General features: G+C 35.5%; 1 protein-coding gene across 1 annotated transcript in view; it reads right to left on the bottom strand.

Moving 5' to 3' along the window:
- LOC110596103 (interleukin-1 receptor accessory protein-like 1) overlaps positions 1–15,329 on the bottom strand; it is a 121,058-nt gene that overhangs the window by 49,238 nt on the left and 56,491 nt on the right. The gene's annotated exons all lie outside the window — the stretch shown is intronic.

Here is a 15,329-nt window from a genome sequence, read left to right as displayed (position 1 = left end):
TTACGTTTACTAATATTCTATAGTAGTTTGATTTGAAATATGATTAAATAATTAAAAGAAACTGCCATACGGTATGTATGCATATACACACATATTCCTATATAAATCAATTTCTGTCATAGACTACCCACAAAACGAATGCTAAATGGATTATGAATCAAGCTACTTTTTAAAAAAGAACTACAGATATACTGGAGTTTAGATTCTGATATTGGCTTTCTTAAATAACACAACAAGAAAAAAAAACATGCGAGATAAAGATTGATACATTTAACCTGTACAAATTAAAAACTTTTAAACAATGTAAGCAAAGTAAAAATAAGACAAAGAATACACTCTAAGAAGATAACTGTAATGTGTAAAATTCACAAAGGATTAAAATGAACAATGTACAAAATATTATGTACAAATCAATGAAAAATAAAACAAACCAAATGGCCAAAGGTTATCTACAGGTATGTCAAGAAGAAGAAAGAGAAAATAGCCAGTAGGAATATGAAAACCTGAACTCACTAGATATCAGAGAAACACATACTAAAACAACATATTGATAATATTTTCTTATCTCACTTCTTCTAAAAGATAGGGGGGCTATGAAATCTTATATCCTACTGTGGGAAAATAAATTGGTACTGACATTTGGAGGGCAATTTGGCAGTATCTGTTAAGATTAATGATGCCTGTACTTTCTGATTATCGGTTCCACTTCTTAGTGTCTGTCCCAGAGAAATACACGCTTATGTGTACAATGAGGCATAATCATGGATTATAAGTGAAGCATTGTTTGTAATGGTGAAACATTTGGACAACTCCAAATATCTACCAACAGAGTAATGATTTGATACAAGTTTTGTATAGTTTGTGAAATACTCTTCATCAGTTAAAAAGGAATGAGTTAGTGGATATGTACTGACAAAGGAAAAACTCCAGCATGCATAAAAATGACCTACAAAACAATTCATAACATTTCAATAAAAACTGTCTGATGGGCTGGGCTCGGTGGCAAGCGCCTGTAGTTTCCACTACATGGAAGGCTGAGGCAGAAGGATCTCCGGAGCCCAGCAGGCTGATGCTGGGGTAGTCGTGAGCTTGCCACTGCACTCCAGCCTGGGTGACGGAGTGAGACTCCAACTCAAAAAAAAATGTCTGATTGATTGTGTCTTGGTCTTAAAACATACTTATCCCTGGAGAAATTGGTAAGTAGAGCATATAATGGTGGAAGAGACTAAGATGTTTCTCGTGTGTGTTTTATCTTATTTTTTATTTTGCTAATTTTTTCATAATGGGAATTAATTTGTGTATTGCTTGTTTAGTTAAAATATATAAACTTTATTGTCAGGAGCAGTGGTTCATGCTTTTAATTTTAGCACTTTGGGAGGCTGACACTGGAGGATTCCTTGAGCCCAGAAGTTCAAGATCAGCCTGGGCAACATAGTGAGTCCTCTTCACTAGAAAAAAAATAATAAAAATAAAAAGTTAGCTAGATGTGGTGGTGTGTGCCTGTAGTCCCAGCTACTCAGGAGGCTGACATGGAAGGACTGCCTAAACTCAAGAGGCTGAGTCTGTGATGAGCTGTGATTGTGCCACTATACTCCAACTGGACGACAAAGTGAGACTGTGACTCAAAGAAAGAAAGAAAGAAAGAAAGAAAGAAAGAAAGAAAGAAAGAAAGAAAAAGAAAGAAAGAAAATTAATAAATGCCTTTTTAAAAGAAAGTGAATCAAGGCAAACTCTGTGTAAATAGCCTGATGAAAAAAAAGATAAATGGGGCTTGTAATATTCCCCTTTTCTGTGAGCAGAAAGTATATTTCATGCTTATTATGAAACAATTTAATTCCACTGGTAAATTTAGTCTAAAAAGCCACTAAAATTAACAATTAACTGCATTATTTTTATCTCAAAGATATATGATTTTCTATTTCTATGCATTCATACTTATTTACATTTAATTACTGCTTTGGTTGAAAGGAAATGATCCAGTCAACCACAAAAGACTATGTGAAATCACACATTGGTGAAATTTTCTGAGTAGATTTACAACTTGCATTTGGGAACAACAGAAAGTAATGCATGCTATTGAATAATGAAAACATGAGCATAAAAATTGAATATTTTTGTATGCATGGCAAAACTTTGAAAGTACCTTCATGCACAGTGTACTAATAAATGTCAATTTTCATACTGTACTTGGCATCTTGTTCATTTGCATTAACCTACTTTTGATATGTCCCTAATGCAGAATTCCTCCCTCGCTCTACTTTCGTACTTGTGTGTGTGTGTGTGTGTGTGTGTGTGTGTGTGTGTGTGTGTGTGTGTGTGTGTATGAGAGAGAAAAACAGAGAGAGAGAGAGGAGAGAAAGAGAGAGAAACAAGAAGAAGGGAAGTTTAATGAAAAAGAATTTCTCACTAGTGTTTGTTGAGAAGGTTTAGCCTTTAATTAAATGAATACAGTACACAAAGAGACAAACATATGGGTTTTTCTGATATAAAAAGAATACAAATCAATCCTTTCTTATAGAATATCATCAAGTTGGGTAGCACTTTATGGAGTGTTTCTTTCTCCTAAAGTGATCATAGAATGCATTTAACCATATCTCCATCACATGTTATTTCACACTTTAAGAAAATTAGACATTTAATAAAATCAATAAAGTATTTTATTTCCTTAGTTTCTACCATGTGCTTGGTTTGGTGGAATAGTGCTAATACATATGCATAAAATGTAAACTCACCCAGCTATAGAGAGGTTTGGGGGGCAAATTATAAGAATAATCTATATTATTCCAAGGAGGGGAAACTTGGGCTACAACAAAAATCAGGGAACCATTATGCCTTCCCTAATTTTCAGTTTCTGCCCTATTTACTCATAAGCCACGTGCATTCCTGTCATCATATCTCAGCTTCTCCCTGTGAGGCACATTGGGAAAAAAATATAGAAAATAAACAGAAGACAGTGAAAGTAACTGAAATCTCTCCATGGGAGTAAACCAGTATTATAATCGGGCTATTTATTTTCCAGAATTTTCTAATGAGCTTGTGTTTTCTTTTAACAGAGAGAATAATAGTTAAAGCTGTTTTCATTTTGAATAATAAATACAAGAGAGAAATCAAATACTAGATTGTTTTGATTACCAAAGTAGCTAATATTTGTTGTCGACAGTTATAGAAATTGTCATCTCCATTAGGCACTGATGAGAGATACCTCCAGAAGTAAGGCGAAGCTGCTCAAGGGAGCTTTTTCAGTATTCATCTACTTGAAATTATATTTCAGAAAAAGAAAAAGTCTTAATTCTCTGTTAACATTGGATCCTGTGACCCAGCAACAGCGCCCTATTATACTGCTTCTTTGCCATTGCGTGTTCCACTTCAAGAGAAACATATTATTACCATCATTATTTAAAGCTGCATGTTAGCATAATTAGACAATTCAGGTGATACTAGCCTCCAGTCCAAGTTATGTTTACAATGTAAAAACTGACAAATAATTAGAAAATCAACCAAGTTAGGCTTTATATTGTTGTTTGCCTTCTTTAAATCATCTTCTGCTTATGTCTGCCCTTTGTTGTGACTGAGGACAGTGAAAGTAAAGCTGCCCAAATTCAGCACTAATGGCTAGATGTAAATGTACTTGAATGATTTATCCTTTAAAAAAGTTACATTCTTAAGGACTCTCTTTCAATTACATCTAGCTTCATTTTATCCTGTGTTCTTATTGCTTCATGGAACTAAAATTGAGAAAAAATGTGACACCAATAACTATCTCTTCAAATATTTGCTTGTTCACTTATCTGTTTACTGTCTTTTCTCCACGAGGATCTAAGGTTAATGGGGACAAAAGCTTTATTTTTAATTAACAATTTAATTTTCAATGACTAGCAGAGTCCTTGAACATAGTAAGTCCTCAATAAGTGTATGCAAATAAAAGACTTACTCTGGTCCTCAGTTTTAAGCCTCAACTAATTTTCTGTCTCAAAATTTATCCTGAAGCTACTATAAAAATTAATATCAGAGCAATCATGGTGCATCAACACACATTATTTTCCTTTTTTAAAAAATTGTAAGCTTATTTTCACTCTTGAAATTGTTTTAAATGTACTCACTATTTTCATTCACATATCAGCATACTCCATGCTCCAATGCCCTCATTAGTTTATCTTCTTCACATGATTGAAATTTCTTCTCCTACCAAAATAACTCCCCCCTCATATTGCTCCAAACACACTATTATTTTAAAATCTTTAACTGGCTTTTCAATGCCCTCAGATTCAACTTTTTTCATCTTGACCTACGAGCTTAGTCATCATTATTCCAATCTCTCAGCAAGTTCCAGCATTGATTTGTTCCCTCTATTTCACTCAAGAACATATCTTATTTTGTCTTCTATGAAGACGATCTTTTTATTACATTAAATTAGTGTTCTGGGTAGCCATCTATATCTGTACTCATTTGCTTTATACTTTTAATAAAAGAATGAATAGATTATATACTCCACAAATTATCATACTTCATTATCTCCTAAGTGAATGTCAGCAGACAACACCAAGAGCCTGAAGTGCTAGTCAGTGTTGCAAAGCTGCCTCTATTTTTCAGAAGTGGGTGGTCACATATATTAAGATAAAGTTTATATTGGTGTATTGATAACTAACTGACTTTATAGGGCAGCAACCACCAATTTCAGACATAACTTTCTAGTCTTTTTAATTCTTCCATACTAGGAATACAAGCATAAGATTGGACAGCGAAGGATGACAATGACAATAATGATTAAAATATTTATTTCAATGAACATCTGAATATTCTAATTCTTATCCAGGTTTAATTCAGAATTACCATAAAGCCATTGGTCAGATAATGTCTTTAAGTGGATTTCTTATGCATTGTAAAGTATAAATTTCTATATTAATTTAAGAGAATTAAATGTTCATTTCTCTTTTACATGAAAGAAGTCTAAAGTACAGATTACAGGGCTAAATATGGCAGCTGCACAGTTTCCTCAGAGACTCTTGTTCCTTCCCACTTTCCATTCTATCATCCTTGTGTTATGTTTCTCAGATCTAGAGCTCTCAGCTCTGTATTTCAGAAATAAAAGAAGGGAAAGGGCAAAGGGCAAAAAGATGTGTGCCAGTTGAACAAACTCTCTAAGGAAATTGCCTAGAACTCCTACTGGGATTCCTAGAGATCACTGACATGACCACATTAGGAGAAAAGTAGGCTTTTACTATAAAAAGAAATACAGTGCTGATACATGCTAAAACATGGATGAACCTCAAGAATACCATGCTAATGAAAAAAGCCAGATAGACATCGTCACATATTGGATAAATTCATTTATATTAAGTATACAGAATATGTAAATTTATAGAAACAGAATGTAGATTGATAGTTAGTTGCCAGAAGCTAGAGGTGGGGGAAGTGGAGACCTGGGCAACACCCGCTTAATGGGTACAAAGTTTCCTCCCGGGTAGAGAAAAATATGTTGGAACTAGATAGAGATGGTAGTTGCACAGCACTGTAAATGTTCGAAATGTCACTGCATTGTTCCCTTTAAAATGGCTGATTTTTGTATTATGTGAATTTCACCTCAATAAAATAAGTATGTAAAGTATGCATTTGTTAGTTAAGCAGAAGGGAAGAAAACATATCGAACAGACTAACAGTAATCTCTGCCATTGTATTCATTATTGAAGTTAGCAGAAAAATAATTTTTAGTACCTACTATGCAACAGATAAAGGGTTAAGCTACAGTGATGATAGAGAGTAACAAGTCCCTGACCTTAGAGTTTGCCCAGAAACATCTGATGAAAAAAAATTCCAATTGAGAAACGGCCTACAAAATACTTGGTGAGTACTCCTTAGAACTGCCAAAATCTGAGAAACTGTCAAAATGAAGTGGAGCTTATGGAGATACAATGATCAAATGTAATGTGGTATCCTGGATGGGACTCTAGAATAAAACAAGACTTTAGGGAAAAACATGAAAGCTCAATAAAATATTGACTTTAGTTAAGACTAGCACAATATTGACTGATTAATTATGACAAATGCACCATATCTATACAAGTTATTGATAATAGGGGAAACTAGCCGGGCTCGGTGGCTCAGCCTGTAATCCCGCGCCTTTGGCAGGCTGAGGTGAGTGGATTGCCTGAGCCCGCGGGTTTGAGACCCGCCTGCGCAGCGAGACCTCATCTCTATAATAAATCAAAAAATCAGCTGGGTGTGGTAGCGCATGCCTGTAATTCCGGCTACTTGGAAGGCTGAGATGGAAGGATCACCGGAGCCCAGCAGGTCGAGGCTGCGGTGGCCGGGAGCGGCCACTGCACTCAGTCTGGGCGACAGAGTGAGACACCAACTCAAAAAAAAAAAAAAAAAAAAAAAAAAAAAAAAAATTCTCACAGTAATCATAGGGGCGATTATTATAATATGAATGTGTAGGCAAAACATGGACTCACTTACGTGCCCCAAACACCTGTTATATAAGCTGTATGAATCTGTGGGTTGGGGGAAGGTCTTGAAGTCAGCCTATAATAAACAGGAATGTAGCCGGGCTCGGTGGCTCAGCCTGTCATCCCGCGCCTTTGGGAGGCTGAGGTGAGTGGATGGCCTGAGCCTGCGGGTTCGAGACCCGCCTGGGCAACTTGGCGAGACCTTGTCTCTATAATAAATCAAAAACTAGCTGGGCGTGGTAGCGCGCGCCTGTAGTTCCAGCTACTGGAAGGCCGAGGCGGAAGGACCGCCGGAGCCCAGTGGGTCGAGGCTGCGGTGGCCGGGAGAGGCCACTGCACTCCAGTCTGGGCGACAGAGTGAGACTCCAACTCAAAAAAAATAAATAAATAAAATAAAATAAAATAATAATAGGGGAGACTGAGTGTAGGGCATACAGAAACTCTCTATAGTAATTTGTGATAATTCTGCTTATCTAAAACAGTTCTAAATTTAAAAAGTGGTCTTGTTTTTGTTTTTGTTATTGAGTTGGAATTTTACTGTCACCCAGGCTGGAGTATAGTGACCTGATCATGGCCCATGGCAGCCTCTACCTCCTGGGCTCAGGGAATACTTCCACCTCAGCTTCCTAAGTAGCTGGCATTATAAGTGTGTACCACCATGCCAAGCTATTTTTTCAACTTTTTTGTGGAGATGAAATCTTACTAAGTTGCCTAAGCTAGTCTCAAACCCTTGGGCTCAAGCAATCCTCCCACCTTGGCCCCCCAAAGTGCTGGGATTACAGGTGTGAACCACCGTGCCTGATCAAAAGTTTATTTTTTTAAATAAAGAGAATAGATGATGTTTAAAAATGTATACCTTTCCCCTACCTTTGAATTTCCTTTTCTGAATCCTAAAGTAGTTTTAACAAAGTGTGAGTTATTGTACATTTAATTTTTATTGGTTGTCTATTATGTGCCAAGTACTAGGTTAGGTTCTTCTTTGTGTAAAGTATCATTTAATCTTCATCACAATCTTGTATATTATTATCCCAAGTTTACAGCAAAGTACTGATACTCAGAATGGTTACTGAATTTGGATGATGACAGTAAATTGAAAAAAAAAAGAGTGAAAATGATCTGCTTCCTATATTTTTCCAGTATGTCAAGCGGCCTTTCTTATAAAAGACTGGTCCAGCTATTATCATAGGGTAATTAACACAGTAAAATGTGATATTTGACTGTGTGTCTGCATTGGAGAACAGATCACAGTTCTCAGTACATGTGGCTCAGATGGGCAGACCCTATCCCTGGTCTCAGTGGTGGGCATATGTCCAAGACTGGTCAATCAGTACTATATCTCTTTGGCCACTATAGTTGATTCAGGCATGGGCATGTGATTAAAGCTTATGATCAAAGCCAGACCCAACAAAAACCTGGAGCTTTCTTAGATGGGAAACACTAAGAATTAAGTAAGTCTGAGGTTGCTAGGAGCCATTTTAGTCACTAGAAGCATAAAGCCTGACCGAGAATCAAGTCACCACAAAGGCACAGGGAAAAGAAAAGTTAAGAGATAGAGAAACAGAGATAAAGACAGAGACAGGAACCGAGATGAGAAGAGAAGAGGAAGAGAAGGGAGAAAAACAGATTAAATGCTAATAATATCAATTGGGCTTCTGGATTCAGCTTTATCTAAGGACAGTGACAGTCCAACACTGGAGTGCTCAGTTACTGAATCAGTATATTTCTCGGAACTATTTTCAGTTAGATTTCTGTCACTTGCCCCTCAGAGAGTTGTAATGCAGAACATGTGTGTAAAAAGCAATATTTTTAATTACAACATGAAGTGTTATTTTAGACAATTGCTGTCTAAAATTAAAATCAAATATTTAACAACTAGGTAAAAAAAATTTGAATAATATCTATAGAAACTTCTTGAAAATACAAAGAATCAAAATCCGTAATTTAACACTTTTGTATTCATCACAAATAGAATATTCTATGTTCAAATGGATTTGGCTCAACAATGTATGCGTGCGTGTGCACGCGCGCGCAGGTGTGCGCATGCACGCTATTTCCCATATATTACTAAAAGTAAACATTTCCTAAAGAAATTAAATTAATATGTCCCTCATGCACTTTATAGTTGTATTCATTCAATGAATTAGTCATTAATTTAAGCATTTAAGGATAGAAATTGTACTAATTGTTGAAGCCAAAATAATTTTTAAAAAAAGAATTGTGAAGCTATGTTCTCTCTGTTCTTAAGATGATTAGTCAAGAGAAAGAGGCATATCAAGAAATAAAAAAAACCTAATTTTAATATGATGTATAATAATTAAAATAAGTTTTACAGGTACTGTGTTAAGCCTTTGTGTGTAGTATCTTTACTTAATACAAGAAAAAATCCTTTGACTCATATACATTTACCATAACACCCATTTTTCAGATAAGGACATTGAGGTTAACTGAGCTTAAGGGACTTCTCCAAGGTCACACACATAACAAGCATGAACTGCAAGACATCTTTTTCATCCAACACTATAGTTCCTTACTGCTATTGATTTTCATTTAAAGTTGAGAATCTTAATTTTTTTCTGTTATATTAGAAAATAATCTTGTAAATATATACTCTTTTATCTGTTTGAAAATGCTTTAGGATAAAAATAGTCCACAGTCAGCTTAAACTTTAAGATTGGCAATATTTAATTGATATTTCAACTTTAAAAGCTATACTAGTCTATATTCTGATGGAAATATTAAAATGTATATAATTATTTACACATACAAATTATAAACTCAGGCAAACTTACTCAGTTATTTCTTAAGATAACACAGTAAAGTTTCCAAAGCCATTTTATAATAAAAGAGCATGTTTGCAGTGTTGGGGCTCAGAACAAGATATTGCAGGTCAAGCCGATCAGTTTAGAATAATACATATAGTCAAGCATCCTAGTTAGCTTATTTTCTCTGATAAGCTCGGACCCTGACAGATTTTAGACTTGTGGCCCCCAGATCTGTGACAGAATAAGTTTCTGTTGTTTTAAGCCCCCAAGTTTTTGGGAATTTGTTACAACAGCTTCAGGAGATTAACACAGTATAATATAATGGTAAGCAATACTTTGCAAAGTTACCCAACAGTTAAAGAGTTATTTAGTTTAATTCATTCAATATTAATTGAATACCTACTACAAGCCAGGATCATCCTTTAAATCTATGCAGACATTTTAGTGATTTAGTGATCTGAGAAATTTTCAATAACATCTTCTGCTTCTAAAGACCTTAGAATAGTATTTTGAAAAATAATGTGACATTTTAGAGTATTTGGTTTTTTTGTTTTCATTTTTGGTCTGTCAGCGGCTTCATATGAACATTAAAAATAACAATCATAGCCGGGATCGGTGGCTCAGCCTGTAATCCCGCAACTTTGGGAGACTGAGGTGAGTGGATTGCCTGAGTCCGCGGGTTCGAGACCTGCCTGGGCAGCGAGACCTCATCTCTACAATAAATCAAAAAATCAGCCGGGCATGGTAGTGCATGCCTGTAATTCCGGCTACTTGGAAGACTGAGGCCGAAGGATCGCTGGAGCCCAGCAGGTTGAGGCTGCGGTAGCCAGAAGCAGCCACTGCACTCCAGTCTGAGTGACAGAGTGAGACTCCAACTCAAAAAATAAAAATAATAAAAATAACAATCATAGTAATAATAATAGTTAACTTACTGACTACTAAACCACAAGTCAAGTATTATGTTAATTTCTTTACATGTATGATTACTTATGATTATGATAATAAGCCTATGGGGTAGGTGCTATTATTTTATCCTCATTTTATTGGGGAAAAAGTTAAGGCTTCAAGAATTCAAGTTATTCCCCTAAAATCATAAACTTAATAACCTTATTTTTTTATTTTTATTTTAAGGCCTGTGCTACACTTAACCATTAAGACAAATCATTTATTTTGACATTATATTTCAAAAATAACTCTCACATTTTTGTGGACAAAAAGGAATATATATAAAATAAGGTCTTAAAATTGAAGTTGGAACTAGGCACCACATTACAACAGATGTGAAATACTACTGTGAGTTACAAATCACTAAATAGAGATTTTTAAAGGAAATGGGTAAGCATCTGTTCCTCACTCTTGAACTCCTCGGTGACTTTTAGATTTTAAGTGGTTTACAAAAGTGCAGAAGGAGAATTTTGTGTAGAAATTTCTTTGAAAAGCTCTGTTGTCGGTCTCCTTGAGAATAATTGAGATTTTCCATGCATTATCTCTAGCCAAGTGAAGAGGTCTTCTATGGAATTTCTTCACCTACACATAGACCACTTATGTACTTAATACTTACTTGTACCCCACATCTCTAAAATAAAATAAAGTACAAAATAAGAAAGTGCTTGAGTGTGTTCTTTGCAGTTGGGTGACACAAAAAAATCGAGTTCACCTCACATCGGAGAGAGGCATAGCAACCGCCACAGCAGAATAGATAAGGTTGGATTCCAAAACTCTGGGGGCAAAGGACGCGTGTTTTTATGTATTAGGTGTCCATAAGACCCATTTTCCTATGGTCCCATTGAAACTATTATTTCACTCACTAGCCTTTTCACTCACAAATATGTTTCATTTTAGATGGTTAATCATATGGTCACCCTAAAAGTGGAACATACAGAAAACAGAGCCCACATTGGGTTGACTTGAGTTCTGTGCAGCGACCTCTCACAGGAGTACAAGACCTCAGCAGTAAGAACCTGGAGGTGAAGCCTAGACCTTTAGAAGAGTTGGAAAAAGTGAAATGTCTTTACATGGGATAGAGATGGACCTGCCTGCGTCAAGGAAACTGTAGGGGGGATGGAGAGGGAGAGGTAGGGAGAGGAGGAGGGGCAGAGTGAGAGGGACAGACTGAGAGATGGACAGAGAGAGAGAAGAAAAGACAGGGGAGTGGGTGTGGGAGGCAGAAAGAGAAAGAACACTTAACCAACCATAAGGTCTATGAAGAGTTTTACTTCACCTCCTGCTGCTCTCTTGCTCTGACCCTGGAATAGTCAGAAGGGATTTGCAAGCTACAGGTGGAAGAATTTCAAGGCAGAGAAGCAAAAATGCTTGCCATGACTGTCTTTTCTGTGGTAAGAGTCCTGTCTGTATCAGCCCTAAGCTAGGGGAGGGGAAACAATTTAACAATAAATCAACTTCAACATTATAAATGCTACTTTGGACTAGTTATTCTAGTGCTGAATTAATACTTATGAGGTAGAGTAACCACGGGGTCTATATTAATTAAATGTGAGCAGTGAAAAGATTTCTCACACTAAGTAAAACTTAAAGAATGTTTGAAAGCAAAAGTGAAATTGCATTTGAATATTTCACAGATGTTGCTTGTTCAAAATTTTGATTACGTATAAATTTTTAAAAACAGTTTTATTGAGATATAATTCATATGCCATATTATGTATTCATTTAATATGTTCAATTCAGTGGTTTTAGTATATTCACAGGGTTGTGCAACCACCACTACCATGTAATTTAACAGCATTTTTCTCTGCCCGAAACAACCTTACCCATTAGTAGTCACTTTCCTTTTTCCCCTTCTTACATCCTATATCACCTTTCCCACCTCTATCATCAGTCCTAGGTAACCATTAATCTACTTTCTGTACCTATAGATTTGCTTATTATAAACATTCTACATGAATAGAATTTTACAATATGTGGTCTTTTGGGATTGGCTTCTTTAGTTTAGCATAATGTTTTCAGTGGTCAACCATGTTGTAGCACGCATCAGTATATTAGTAGTTTTTGTTGTTGCTTTTATTTGTTTTGGTTTTTTTTTGAGTTGGAGTCTCACTCTGTCACCCAGACTGGAGTGCAGTGGCCGCGCCCGGTCACCGCAACCTCGACCTGCTGGATTCCAGCGATCCTTCCACCTCAGCCTTCCAAGTAGCCGGAATTACAGGCATGTGCTACCACACCCGGCTGATTTTTTTTTTCTTTTGATTTATTGTAGAGATGAGTTCTCGCTGCCCAGGCAGGTCTCGAACCCGCGGGCTCAGGCAATCCACTCACCTCAGTCTCCCAAAGGCGCAGGATTACAGGCTGAGCCACCGAGCCCGGCTTGTTGTTGTTGTTTTGATTAAGGGTCTCACTTAATCACCCAAGCTGGAGTGCAGTGGCACAATCATGGCTCATCACAACCTTGAACTCCTGGGCTCAAGCAACCATTCCATCTCAGCTTCCTGAGTAGTAGGTACTATAGGTATGCACCACAACACCTGGCTAATTTTTTTTATTTTTTGTAGAGAAAAGGTCTCAACATGTTGCCTAGCCTGGTCTCAAACTGCTGGGCTTACAAGTGTGAGCCACTGTGCCTGTCCAGTAGCTCATTTTTTAATTGCTGAATAGTACTCCATTGTATGGATAGATCACATTTTGTTTGCCCCTACTTCAACTGATGGATATTTGGGTTGTTTCCACTTTCAACCATTATGCAAAATGTTGCTATGAATATTTGTGCATATGATTTTGTGTGGACATGTATTCTCACTTCTCTTGTTCATATAACTTGGAGTGGAATTGCTGGGTCTGATGGAATTGCATAAGAATTTAAATACTTTTCCAAACATATGAACTATTGATAGATGAGATTCATAGTAGTAGCTGGATTCAGGTTATGGGGGAACAGAAATAAAAGGAAACTACTTTTCACTCTGTATCATTTACTTTTTTTGGAATCCTTCGCCATGAACATGTACTATCTATTCACAACATGAATAAAGTAAAAGTAAGCTGAAACAGCAATCATTGATAATATAAAGTATGTAAATTTTAAGCAGATTAAGTGAATGGGAAATTTCTATGTTAGATAAAACACAAAATACTTTATCTCAATGCAATGGCTTTTTATAACTATCTAATATATAATGAAAAATATCAGTTTATTATATCGGTCTATTTAATAGTGAATCATATGTAAGTGTAATAGTGTAAAAGTAAGGGGAGAAGCATATAACTTTAAGAAAAAAAAGAATTTTAAGAAAATACGACAGCATAAATAAAGTCAGAGAAATAACTTTCTTGAATATGGTGTTTTGAAAATAGAACAGAATTGCTCTCCATGTTATTATTACTGAAATCTCAAATCAACTTTCTAGAATCATATCATTTGTGGGCTTATCTATACTCACTTTAAATCATCATGTATTTTTCGTGTGAACTACTCTTTGTGTTAGTTTTGTGAAGTTGTTACCTATTACATTAAAGTCCAATTTTTTTCTTTCCAGTTTGTGGATTTCTTATTTGTAGTCGCCTGAGGACTGGAGAATATGTTCATGTCTACCCACCTCACACTGTATACATTTTTAAAAATTCTCTTAAATTCATTTTAATTTGTATAGTGTGTATAATAAGGAGATACACTAAATAACCCTAATATTTCAGGTCCTCTTCTTATCTAAGCCTTTTCATTGGCTTGATCCTTCTGTTTGCTACTTTTTCCTTTGTTCTTACTTTATACCACTTTCTTGTTGCAGCCCAGATCTACTCAGCTTATTTCAGTAGATCTAAAATAATTAACTTAGAGAGGCTGACTGCATAACTTATACAAGGTAATCATATAGCAAATTTCTCCATCTATAGTAGATTCATTTGCTTAAAACATTATAGGAAAGTCTAGAAGAAGTAACAGAATTCTCATGAACAACTGCTATATTGTAGCAGGGGCAAAAGGTAAAATGTGCTAATATAAGTTACTATTTATTAAGCATCTGCTATGTAAAAGGAAAACAAAATATTCTAATTGAATATTAGAAATAGGTGAAATTTTGATAAAGAGGCATCTATTCACAAAAGTAACTATTAAACAGTAATACTCGGATAAAATTGAATTTATAATTAGTAAAAAGAAAAGAAAATAGATTCTAAGTGATAACTGTCTAAGGTCAAAGAGCTAAAAAGTTATAGTAACTGAAAAGAATTAGAGAAAAAAACTCCTACAAATTAAAATAGAATATTTCAAATATGAAGTGCCAGTGCAATCTTATATTAATAATTGGGAGGTTATTTGATGTATTTCATTCACAGTAGATAATATAAATTGACTTTTTTGTTTTTTCATTTAACATAATACAATAGAAGGCAAAACCTGAGAAGATGGCTTGTATAGCTCTTGTTCTCAAACTTGGCTGCACATTAAATCACCTAGGGAGCAATTAAAAATACCAGCATTTTAATACCTAGAATAATTAAATAAGAGTATTAGAGATTCTGATTTGGAGCCAGCATTCAAATCTATATAGTGTGGCAAACCTCATAAGGATCATGGGTATTGAAATCTCCAGGGTTTGAGAGGGGATTGTAAAATACAGCAGATTCAGATTATGTATAACGCCTTTCTCTTTTCTTTTTCCCGGAGAAATATTGTGTTAAATAGTGGGAAGGTGTGGCTTATGTGGAAATATGAAAGCATAAAAATATTGAACACCACTGTTACATACAAAAGGACATAAATTCTCAAGTTCTGCAAGTCTGGTCCAGAGTCCAGCCCCAGTATGACAAAGGGATCTCACATAAATTCGATAAGCCTTTAATTTTTAACTAGGTAATGAAAACAATAACAGTTCACTTATTTGCAGGGTCATTGTGAGGATGAAAAAAAAAAATGTTTGCAAAGTCACTAATTCCAAGCTACAAAACACGTTGACTATATTATTCTTCAAACGAGTCAGTTGGGATAATGAAACCAAATTAGATGATTATTTCTCTTTAGGCTATTTATTTAATGAAATAGTGAAGGTTAGGACATAAAACAATGTATTCTCGATACTACAAAAGTACTATTATTATTATTATTATTATTATTATTTGAGTTGGAGTCTCACTCTGTCACCCAGACTGGAGTGCAGTGGCCACTCTCCCA

The sequence above is a fragment of the Carlito syrichta genome, unplaced genomic scaffold (assembly GCF_000164805.1).
Source record: "Carlito syrichta isolate Samal-C Ts95f unplaced genomic scaffold, Tarsius_syrichta-2.0.1 Scaffold306858, whole genome shotgun sequence".
Classification (NCBI taxonomy): Eukaryota; Metazoa; Chordata; class Mammalia; order Primates; family Tarsiidae; genus Carlito; species Carlito syrichta.
This window is presented reverse-complemented; position numbering and strand designations above follow the sequence as displayed.